Genomic DNA, 12,999 nt, shown 5'->3' on the forward strand with positions numbered 1-12,999 from the left:
AACGACGTATAGTGAAAATAACCGATCTACCGACACATTTTTACTTTTACACAATTTGTCCTAAAATATGGACGCCAGGTTGAAAGTGGTTAAAGTCAGTATCTCCAAAGTGGATCAATGCCCAGAAAAGACAGCTCACCATGTATCTTTGTTTAAAAGGGCTGGGTCGAATTGCTGTGCCTCGCACCACTTTCTTTTCAATTATTTTGTTTTTCTCGACTCATTATGTATTTATTTATTATTGACAGGAACGTGTAGAGAGAGAGAGAGAGATATAGCTGAGGGTAGAGTGAGGAAAGACACGATGCAGTACACACCCCTTTCTCCTGTCTCTTAATCTCGGTCTCATACACCACCCTGCTCTGTTGTCACACTGTGACTAACAAACTAAAAATCTTTAATTATCTTGCAAACCACAGGCGGGTTTCGTCTCACGGCTCTTGATGCGCAGTTTCACGCCAACTTCCTGAATGTCACCTGCTAGCGACTCACGCTAGGCTCGGAAGCATTACTGAGTGAGGAGGCATGGATCTATCTTCCATTAACCGGCCGCTCGGAGGTCAGACCAATTGAAAACCGGAGGAAACCTTAGAAGACGGAGGAAATGGTAGCCACGGAAAATGCACCTTTCCCCGCAGGAATGCGAGTTCAAGTTTCTGGGACCTGAAGATAAGTGGTCTGCGGTGTGTACCTTACCTGTTGTGTATGAGCATTAAGTGGCCCTGCATTCCACTGCCACGTAGATGTGAGCTGAGTCGTGGACATTGCAGGCAGAGGACAATGTTTTGACATGGTTCACAAGTCATTGCTATCATGCGGAAACCTCTTATCTCCATATTTTAACTATTCATTCTACAGTGTCTAGAAAATAGCCGATCCGATCTATAAACTCACACAAGCTTGTAGATGTGCTATTTTCACTATTTCTGGAAATCTTTGTTCCGTTTCCTGAAAAGTAACGGTTGGACATACATGGTTTCCACACGACAGCAACAATACTGCTGCGTCACGCCCATATAGGACACTTGAACAAATTCCAATTGTCCTTTATTTTAACTAATTAGGGCACGGTCACGCCACAATTTTATTCTACCTGTGGCTATGAGGGCAGATTCTGCCAATGCATTTCAATGGGTAGGCCTATAGAGTGTTTCTTTGCAGAAATCCGCAAAAGGCAGCAAACCAGCTCCATTCCCATTGAAATGCATTGGCATAATCCTCATAGGTAGAATTTAAGTGTAGTGTCACCGTGTCCTTGAACATGTATAGTATGTATCAGACAATTGTTCAAGTCGCTCCGGTCCGAGTCCAAGTCGAGTCCCAAGTCGTTTGGTCCCAAGTCCAAGTAGAGTCCCAAGTCAATCCAACGCTCAGGTCCGAGTCCCAAGTCGAGTCCCAAGTCATTTGGTCCCAGGTCCAAGTCGAGTCCCAAGTCAATCCAACGCTCAGGTCCGAGTCCCAAGTCGAGTCCCAAGTCGTTTGGTCCCAAGTCCAAGTCGAGTCCCAAGTCAATCCAACGCTCAGGTCCGAGTCCCAAGTCGAGTCCCAAGTCGTTTGGTCCCAAGTCCAAGTCGAGTCCCAAGTCAATCCAACGCTCAGGTCCGAGTCCCAAGTCGAGTCCCAAGTCATTTGGTCCCAAGTCCAAGTCGAGTCCCAAGTCAATCCAACGCTCAGGTCCGAGTCCCAAGTCATCTGGTCCCAAGTCCAAGTCGAGTCCCAAGTATTTCTGTTGTGGGCAAGTCAAGCCGAGTCACAAGGTTGTGTCAAGTCTAGAATTTGAATTTTGTTATTTGTCATGTGACTTGTCATGATTATGAATTGATTACCCAGGACCGAATGGAAACAAGACAGCAAGGACTTTTTTCAGTGATCCCTTTTTGATCAGTGTTTGACTGTACCCTATACCGATTACATTTCTGCCAATAAAGTATTCAATCAATGAATCAATAGATATTCCCCACTGTATTTCACTGTACTATGGCTCCCCCTAATGGCCGTTTTGTCCCTGTACGCTGGAGCAGAGGCAGTGCAATCTGCGCATGCTCACAACTGTCACTGTGTGCCTGTGTTGACACAACTGACACTTAGTTAGTACATATGGAAATATGGAATATACAATTGGATCTGGGTGTCTTTCAGCAACACTAACTCAAAGGTAGGAATAAGCAACTTTTCAATCTACTGCAGCTGTGTGGTGAAAATAAAGGTTGCCTTAGTGTGCGAGTGGAGTTGCGCTGCACACCGACGCTGTATTCAAATACCATATACTCTGAAACAAAACAAGTCACAAGTCATCTTGTCTCGAGTCGAGTCGAGTCGGGAGTCATTGGCTAGCAAGTCGGAGTCAAGTCTCGTTGGTCTTTTACCTTCCAAGTCCGAGTCGAGTCGCAAGTCTTTACATTCAAAGTCCGAGTCGAGTCGCAAGTCGTCAAATATGCGACTCGAGTCACTATGACTCGAGTCCAATTGTCTGGTATGTATATTGTATAGATTTTCTGTTAAATTGACGCCTATAACGATGTGGCCAAACTAGGCACGTCAGGTTGAATGTGGTTAATAACCAATACAACATGAATACTTCTGCACAGTGCAAGCTTCAAAAGCTGAAATCAAAAGGTTATAGTGTAAGCTTAAAACATTGTGGGGGACATTAAGTAGTAGCATAATTATACACATTTTACTTATTTAGTATAACAACCCATATTAAACAATATATACAATATAAAAAATGGAACAAAAAGTCTACCTTTATCCAAGTATACAATTTCCTCCTGTGGTTGCTTTATGTGCTTTCACAGTTATTCATAACCTCGGTGCTAATACACTACACATTGACCATACTGTATGGGCGGCAGCGACTCAGGGGTAGAGTGGCCGGATGGGAACCGCAAGGTTGCCAGTTCGAACCCGGGCTCCCCCAGAGTTAGTGTCGAAGTGTCCTTGAGCAAGACTGAACCCCTAATTGCTCCTGATGTGCTGGTTGGTGCCTTGCATGGTTTCCGCCGCCATCGGTGTATGAATGTGTGTGTGAATGGGTGAATGTAATGCACAATCTATGTAAAGCGCTATATAAATCCACCATTTACCATATTCACACAGCGGCCATTTTGTTCTTATGTAATACCCCCCTTCTCCACCCTCCGCCCCCGCCACTTCTGTGCCTTGAGAGACAATCGTTCATGTCCACACAAAACACAAACGGGCCCTCCCTCCCTCTGCCGTACAAGTACCACAACAGAATCCTCAAACCGAGCCGATGTGTCTCTTTAAGAAACCTGCATCGCATCAGCTGTCAAGGGGGCTCTTAAGGAGCTCCATAAAAAACACTATTACAATAGTAGTAGTATCAGCATGGTATCACAGCAGTAGCACAGTTCCATTGTTATGGGGAAACCAAGCTGAGAACAATGTGTTCCCTGGCCAGAGATGAAATACTAGTTCTACATGTGACACACATTGATACTGAGCCAGACGGAGAGCTGCCGAAGCAGAAGCCCTCTCGGTTCGTTTTTTTCTTCTTTTTTATTCGCGTTGTCTTCCTAAGAAAAAGGAAATAAAAAAATTAACTCCCCGAGCGTTGTCGGCTTCAGCTCGCAGCCGCTGCGTTCTGGGAAAGGCGAGGTCAGCGGTTCATCCGTCAGAGGCTTCTTCATTGACGGATGGCACTCAGTGCAACGCGGCGCCCAATCCGCCGTAACCCTAACTGCTGAAAAAGGGCCTTCGCAGGCAGGCAAATAAATAAATAAACAGCGACATCAAAGGGATGTTCAAAAAGAAAAACAAAGCCTGCACACGGTCGTTCGCAGACACACACACACACACGCGCCCACGTACACAACGGCTCGCTCGTGCACATCCAGAGTGAGAGAGAAGAGAAGAGAGAGGCAGAGGAGGGAAAAAATACAAAGGCCTACACATACACATAGTTTACTCTCCGATGACACCCAGCTTGAGGAAAATATAGACAAAACAAAACAAGAGTGGCGAAAATTGGAGTGTTTGATGGTTCAATATTCAGTCTGAACGGCCTCAATAATGAAGATGAGTCTTTAAACAAACGGCTGGCGTGTTGTCCTCATCACTCAGTCTTCTTTAAAGTAACATGTGTCCTTGGCCTTCGTGTGTCTGCTGAAGATTACATTTGTAAACTAAGTGGTCTTCATCGTCCCCTTTCAGAAGGGTTATGACTCCTTGGTGCGCTATCCATATTTTAAAACTTAGAGGTTCACAGTTCACACTGCTGATACGAGCAATATATCCGAGTCATAGTGTTGGGGGCTTGTCCAGTGTAGCCTGTGTATCTCTGCCCATTTTCTGCCCCTTTATGGAAATATCTGTACATGTCAGTTCTTGTCCCTTTGATGGCCCTTCTTGGCCCATATTTGGAGATCCCTGATGTCATCGGTATATGGCCATATACTGGAATGCCGATATATGGGCATATTGGTCTGATTGGCCGGTTCTGGACAACATCATTCAAACGGCTTGATGGCGGATACCGCACTCCCTCGAGTCCTTTCCGCTGCGTGTGCCGGGTTTGAAGTCGGTCGGTCCCATTATATGCACATGACCATATTATACAGGCATAACAGTTGGATCTGTGGCTCTGGACAACCTTGTCCCTTTTATGGCCATATATGGAGAATGGAGATCACTGATGTCATCCGTATGCCCACATATGGGCCCTTTGTGTGCCCATAATTGACTGCTGCACAGGATATAGCGAAAATAGCAGATCGACAAGCTCACAACGTGTCGTGATGCGGCGCTTTGTGAGCTTGTAGATCAGCTATATTCTCGATTCATCGTCCAACAAGCTAGCTATACTATAGGGCAGTGGTTCTCAGAGTGGGGCCAAGGGACTTTCAGGGTGCCTTACTCACTGTGTGCCCGGAGTATGAGTTAAGGGTTTGAGAAGCACCAGTAAGCTATAGGTGGTTGAACGTCTGTCCTGACAAACAGAGGCTCCAGAGAATGTGGTCATATCCATATACAGTAGACATAGAAACATATACGCCTCCTTTGTCTCTGGGGCGGGGGTATCTCCAGAGGAGGCAAGCTTCTGTGGTCACAGAAGCTTCCTCGTGCTTCACAGAGCGGAGTATAGGCAGCCGCAAAGTCTTTACTGCAGTTTAAACAGGTCCCTAGTAAATCAAAATCGGTGGCAATTGAGTGGCAGCGACGCAGCGTGCCTTCCACACTTCCGCTTGACTTCCACCTTACAGTGCGATACGCATCGCTCCAATGAACTGCAGCAGCCAATGAGGCATCTAGGTTTTTCTATGGTCATATATCCACTGACCAGAACGCTATCTGACTGTAAGTGGGCAGACTGTGTGGAGACCAGATTATTATGGACACCAACACAGTTTGTTTGAGTTCCTGGCAATGTCTAATGGGATTACAGCAGAGTACCAGTAGGCCTAAACTGGAGACAGAAAACTATCAGAAAGTGAAAGAATTGAGCATGAGGCAACATTAAGAAATCCTACTGTGTGTGTGTGTGTGTGTGTGTGTGTGTGTGTGTGTGTGTGTGTGTGTGTGGCGTGCATGCACACCCATGCACTGACGAAAGTTAAAGTTTTAGTTCTAGAAAGTCTTACCTTTCTAAGACCTGGAGGACATTGTCCAAAATGAGTCTAGGTAATTGTGTTTGGTCTCAGCCTTACAAAACGCACAAAAATTGATTGTCTTTTCCGCCCGTGCAATGAAATGCTACGGTGTAGTTGTTGTTCAGATACAAGCTAAGTTGGACTCGTCAACTTTCTTCACCCTCTTAATTGATTTCCTCGCTTTACGAACTCTGGTTTCGCTTTCGTTTAAAACAATGGAAATAAAACAAATAAAGTAAAGCGTAATATGATGACTGTATGTGCATCTTCTGGAGCTCACCACCAACGACTCGAGGCAATCATCTCAGACTGACCGTGTTTGTCTCACTTTTCCAATTGCCGTGGATCTCAGTTACGTGTTATTGTCTCCACAGTAGTGGATATTGGCAACGCGGAGGTCCGGGTAGTTTGAAAAGGCCTTGAGATACTCTGCAGGGGCTAAACCCTATGAAATATTAGGGCGTGCGTGCGTGCGTGCGTGCGTGCGTGTGTGCGTGCGTGCGTGCGTGTGTGCGTGCGTGCGTGCGTATGCACTGTGCACATGTGGAGCAGCGCTTGCCGTGGAAGGTTGTGGTTGAGGTTGTGTCAGCTCCCCCTAAACCGAACCAAACCAAAACAAACTGCCTGGCCCCTGCAGTGGCGCACTCGTAACATCTGAAAAGTGGACCGCGGTATAGCTTCCATTGTAAAAGCGTACTATTAACTCTCTTATCCCCCCAAAACACACACACACACCCTCTCTCTCTCTCCTTTTATTATTTACACACATGCTCTCTCTATCCTGCATACACCGCCTTGGCTCCCCTAGAATTAATCGGCTTCATTCTCAGACCCCCCCCCCCCCCCCATCTTTCTAGAATACTTCTTTACTCTCTTCTTTTATTTTTTTACATCTCGATTTTTCGATGCAAATCAAACCTTCTCATCTATTTCTCTCCTCTTCCTCTTTTGTGTTCTTTTCTCCTTGGTTTCCGCCTACGTATAATCAGCTCGCGCTGCCGCTGTTTGTGTGTGTGTGTGTGTGTGTGTGTGTGTGTGTGTGTGTGTGTGTGTGTGTGTGTGTGTGTGTGTGTGTGTGTGTGTGTGTGTGTGTGTGTGTGTGTGTGTGTGTGTGTGTGTGTGCGTGCGTGCGTGAGATTGTGTGTTTTTGCATTACTATACTTGTGAGGACGAAATGTCAAAAACAAATGCTTTTACTATGGTTTAAAGCAGGGCTTTTCAACAGATTGTGAACGAGGGACCACCACTCTGACTTAGAATCAACTATGCACTGTTGTGTTACTAATAATTTCCTAATAATAATGACTCAACCAGACAATCCAGTGCAGTCCTCTTCAGATTCTAACCAGGTCATTCACTTCACAGAAACATTTTTTTTATATAAACAAATAGTACATTACTAAATGCAAGGTCAGGGACCACGTGTAATACCTTCACGATTTGGCTTTGTGTGTTTCACCTGTGACGTCATGTGTGCACGGCCAAGTCTTTGGACCTTTTATGACGAACTTTCTCCCGTATATCAAAGTCAATGGCCGTGTGTGACTTCATTATCATACATGATCATTGTGCTTAAAGGCGCCCCTCACTTTTGAGGAGCACTAGCCCCTACAGGTTTAATGTTTGTTTTTAGTTCAATACTGTCTGTTTCTAGTGGAAATGTAACTAATTTGGCAGCAGTAGTACATTAGCGTTTTCTTGCAGTCAGTTGATTCCTCATATCCATATGTGTGTGTGAAACTTCCGGAATGATTTGTTTATTTTTCAAACTGTTCTTATATGAGGCAATCTAAGATCCCCCTATGGGGATTATAATACAAATAAAAAAATACACAAACCCGTGGAATAGTGCCCTCTAGCGATATTGACGTCAGACTTTGATGCTCTTCAGGACAGATATTTGGATAAAAGGACTATAAAGAAAGTGTTGCACCTAAATTGGCTTCCTGGTCTGTAGGGAGTGTGCATATAAAGTTTGCAGTTATATGTAAAGACACGATTTCTTCCTCAGCCTAGTAGGAATATGCGTGCACAGTTTCACCGCAATCGGATGCTGCATTTATGTTTTGCAGCATTTTGTACAAAACGGGGCACTCCTGAAAACGTTGGAAGCCAATCTTAGCCAATCATGGAATATGAGAAATCAAACACATCCGTCTTGATCACATGACTAGTATAGAGTCATGATCATTGAGTCAGCCTGCTGGTGGCGCTATAAAGAGCAGATGTGAATTTCACTGAAATCACACCATGTGTTCATGATTTGTGACATTTTGTTAAAAACTCCTTCAAACTTTGGAAACCAATCTTAGCCAATCAGGATGGAGTGTGAAAAATCTAGATGACCCGTTTCATTTAATGTCTATATAGAGACTGTGTACCAATTAGTGTGATGTTTGGACAAAATCTGTAGGGCCTCTTTTCAAAAAAAGTGTTTTGCAAAAATCTGCCTCCTCGTGGTGCTATAACATGTGAAAATTGGGCAGAGGTTCAGCTCTGGCATCCAGGGAGTGTGTGTGCAGAGACGGACGGACCGGACGGAGTGCAAAACATACTCTCTCCAGGCCTTCGGCCTGGTGGAGACAATTAGACATTTATAAGTTTAGGTTTATGGGTGGGAAATAGTCAAATAGAGATGATTCGTACTTGGTTGTGTGTCAGTGTGCAGCGATGCATTGTGAGCTTGTAGATCTGCCATGCTTCGGCTTTAGGCTTATGGTTGAAAATGGCAAAATGTATTAAAAAAACATTCATATAATGGCTGACCTCACAACTATAGTAATATAAACGTGTGTGTGCGCTCGTGTGTGTGTGCGTGTGCGCGCGTGTGTGCGTGCATGTGCATGTGTGTGTGCGAGCGAGCATGCGTGTGCGTGTCAGGGCGGTCGGTGAGCTGGGCTACAGACTGTTTAGTACAGTTGAAAGAGCACATCAGACTTCCTCCCTGCTCGCTCTGAGGGCTGATAATACGGCCCCCTTCTCACCTGTTAGGAGCTAGTGAGCCGGCTCTACCTCCCTTTAAATGAACTTCACAGGGGGAGGCAGATTGACAGGAACACAGCGAAGGCCGCCATGTTTGACTGGCGGTCCTGTCAAGGTGAACCCGAAGGTGCTCTCTGAGGCACCGCGCCACTTTCCACTACGCTGAACTGATTGGCTTTTAATGGTTCGGTAATGACCAAAACAAGCCCCACCCTCAGACACACACACACACACACACACACACACACACATAGTATGCACACACTAACAACTTACTACTTTAGCCATGGACTCAAAAATCTGGGTGCCATTTTTTAAAGTCTAATTTTGAAGGCGGCAGTAGCTCAGGGGTAGAGTGGCCGGTAGAGCGGTCGAATGGGAATTGTGAGGTTCCCAGTTCGATCCAGGGCTCTCCCAGAGTTAGTGTGGATGTGCCTTGAGCAAGTCTCTGAACCCCTAATTGCTCCCGATTTGCAGGTTGGTGCCTTGCATGGGTTCTCTGTGTGTGTGCAATATGTGCGTGAGCAATCTAAGTAAAGCGCTTTGGATAAAAGCGCTATATAAATGCACCATTTTCCATTTATTTACGGTGGACATCAGTTGGGTCTCCCCTATTAGTTTTTCTTGCTTTATTGGTATTAATCTTTGTTTCAAAGTGTGAGGGGGAAATGTGAGGCTGAGCTTGGTAACTGTTTAAGAAAGCATTAGCAGTGCATGCTCTTGTCTTTCCTTCTCTGACAGATGCTGCATAGTAATAAAGGCAAGGGGAACCTTAATAGCCTGTATGATGACACTTTATCTATAGTTTGTGCATATAATCACCACACTAAAGGGGGTGACCCCGGGGCACGGGTTCACCCATTGACACTTGACATCTTTATAATTAACTGGGAAGGTCTAATCTCTCCCTTCAAATGACGCGTGGCCACATTCCATTTAATATGCTTATAAGCACTATGTATTATTCAAATATGCAGATCAGGCGCTGTTGGAAAACAGACTTTTTGACACCGATTTTTCTGTGGCGCCGTGGTGGGGTATAGAGGGCCACTGGTAGACCTGCAAGGAGCACGGAGCATCACTCCCTCTGAAATTTTCATTTGCTAGTAGGAAGATGACAAAAGTTTTCTTCTGCACTTATTTGTGCCCACATCCCAGTGTTCCATTTCCACGCAGTTTCTCTCCGAAGTGAATTTGTCTAGAGTAGAGTCTAGAGAAAAATCACTGAATAAACATTCACAGTATCTAAAATGCACTTGACCTGTACTGTAAAACCGAACACATAGGAACATTTCTCCGGCCCTCATTACCCTTTATAAAACGCCAATCTGACCCGCATTCAAGTTCGCGTCCTCATGAGGCCAAAAAATTGCCCCCCCGTGGATTTCTTGGGAAGGTTTTTTATTTTAATAGTTCTTGGTCTGAGATGTTTGAACGAGGCGTCCACCTTTAGACTAAGCAAACCAATGGAGCTTTTTATGGATGCAGGCTCTAACAGGGGCTGAGAGAAAGACACTCTTATGTTCACTTTTGGCTTGAGTTACTTTTGAGAGGGGCTGGTGGTCACTTGGTCGGAGGCTTCAGTGAGCCGGTAACCGCTACACGAAGCCCTTCATTCCTCACCGGAGCCTTTCAGCTGCCGTCGTAGCGCCCGCTGGCCACATGCACAACCCTGAATATCCTCTCGACTCCAGATGAGGATTAAGTGAAAAAAGGTGGAGTTGGACTCTTCACCTCCTTCCTGCTTGTTATGAAGAGTAAAGTTAAGCGTCTGCCTCTGTGCCATGGCTGTGGTTTGCTCTTTAAAGACATCTGTGAGAAGACATTCATTTCAGCCTGACCTGCCATGGATTTATTCTCTTGTTAGTCTGAACAGTCTCAAATCCTGACCCGTGACCCGAAACAAAAGGAAAAAAAGAATCTTTCTCTGAAATATGAAACATTGGAATGAAAACAGTTTCTTTTGTTATTCATGTCTGTGATGTACAAGTTTCCTTATAAAGATATTTATGCTTTTATTGTCTGGAAATAATAGAATTATGGGAAGATAAAGGTTGAAATAATATTCAGTGTATCTTCCACACAAGCTTTATCATTTAATGAATGACTTGGCTGTATGGTAGCCTACTAATTATTGTCCTATAAAACAACCAAGTACCAAGTAATATTTGATTGCCTTGCATGTTGACTTGCTGATCGAGGAATGTAAGCATGTTTGACTGTAATTCCCAGTACACAGAAAGTCAGTCAACCCGTCGCCAAAAAAACCAAATGAAGCTGATGTCACATTCAGAATAGCTATACAGTATATAAATGCACCACGTCTCTGTGTGTAATGTGTACGTCTGTAATCCACGTAACTCGAGAATCGTTCGCCCCACCGACTTCAAATTGACATATGCGTTCCACATCACCACAAGGTTCCCAGTGTCAAGTCCGTCGGATAGCCGGTTGTCCAGAACCAGCACAAAAGCCTCTGCCCGGGCTCTGGACAGGGCCCCTGCATCACAATGAGGATCTGACATCTGCATAGACTCCTTGTTTGGGCATGTCTGTTAAAGACCTCCATATATGGGCATAAAGGGACACAGAAATAATTACTGAGTGGGGCATTAATTTCCAACTTGCATCGTTCCAAGTAGGCCAGTGCCCAAATGGCACCGCTCTAGTTCTATAAAACCTATGCATGCTGAACTCTGCTGTGAGATAACCTGGTCTGCTTTTCCCAGACTACACCAAGATTGTATTCTCATCTGTGTGTTGGTTAAAAAATATTGAACCGATGAAAAATAGTCAAATGTCCTTCGGAAAAAACCTCTTAACTCCATTGGACCCTCAAATTGTCTCTCCCCCTCTCATGCAAGTAATTGACAATATATAAAAATATATAAAAAACACAATTTTGATGAGGCAGTATTCCTTTGTTTTAAAAATATAACATATATTTTCTGCATTTGACCTGGATTTATAATAGTTTGCTATTTAAAATGTGTTTTTATTATGTATACGTATCAGTCATCGCAAGTTCGCAACATATTTATCGTCACTGTTTGGTGGTTTTCAAATTACTTAAAAGAAATTTGGAATTTCAATTTCAACTGGGTGTCAAGGGGAATTTGGGACCACATGCACGCATACAGTTGGCAACACTGTTCAGTTTCCTTGCCATAAAATAGGATTCCTTTTCATCAGATGTTGACACAATATATGCCGCATAACTGTTGTTTAGACAAATACACAAGGTGTCCTTGAATATAAGTTCCCTTTTCAGGACAGAAACTCGTTGCTGCCCACTCTCAATTCCGCAGATACTAAAATTCTAACATATTTCCCCCCGTTTTCAGAAGGTATTTAAAAATTGATAAAGGGCTAGAGTCAGAAACGGACCTTGTGTCATAGCCGAAGAGGCAAACGAAAACAAATAAACACCACCGCCCCCTGCCCTCCTCTCCCCTCAGCCTCCACCGTATAGCCTAACATACAGTGTATAGATCGGCAAAATGCTATTTGGGCTCCATGGACCGATATCGACCACGAATCGACGTGTCTTTTTGTGTTCCTTAAAGGATGTAAACATTTGTAAATCAGCGTTTGCATGTGTCGAGGCGTATCAGGTTTCTTCCAGCCCCTTCTCCTGTCTGCTGGGGGTATATTGAGTGTGCTATTGTTGATCTGGGGGCCTGAAATCCTCCCATGCCCTCGCTGCTGCCTGGAGCCTGCCCCTAGCCTCTCCACCACCTCCTGCTGTGATCTATCTCCCTCTCTCTCTCTCTCTCTCTCTCTCTCTCTCTCTCTCTCTCTCCCACTCCCCCTGCCCATCTTCATCTATCGCTCTGTCTACCGTCTATCTCTCCTCACCGTGTCCCTTTTAACTGGACGCTGTTATTTCTTCTTTGTTTTCGACCGCTCCGCTCCTCTTCCAGCCCTTTGTTATTCGACCTGTGCTTATTTCACCTGCATTTGATTCCTCGTTTAGTACTATGACGCTCTCCCTTTTCTTCCATTTCTATGCCTTTTGTGGGTGAGTTTAATTTCCACTGGCATGCATCTCTCTTGCGCCAGCAGACCACAGTGTCTGTTTTTAGTTTTTTTGTATCCTACACAGATGAATGGTCCCTATACAGATGTCGGGATTGTTTCTCGATGCAGTCGACATCACCTGTTGACATCGTCCGTTTTAAGACTCTTCTCCCTGTTGGAACAAAAAATATATGCAAATGTGCTTATTTGCACAGTAAAATTGGGCTCTTTTCAGAAGATGTAAATATGGATGAGAATGAAAAACAAAGACCAGATGTAACAGTACATACTGTAATCCAGAGGCCGCCCGCCTCCGTATAACACCTAAAGCTAAACGGAGGTGTTCTCTATTGTGGTTGGTTTGTAAGGTAGGAACAATGTATAT

The sequence above is a fragment of the Protomyctophum bolini genome (genome assembly GCF_963924005.1).
Source record: "Protomyctophum bolini genome assembly, chromosome: 18".
Classification (NCBI taxonomy): Eukaryota; Metazoa; Chordata; class Actinopteri; order Myctophiformes; family Myctophidae; genus Protomyctophum; species Protomyctophum bolini.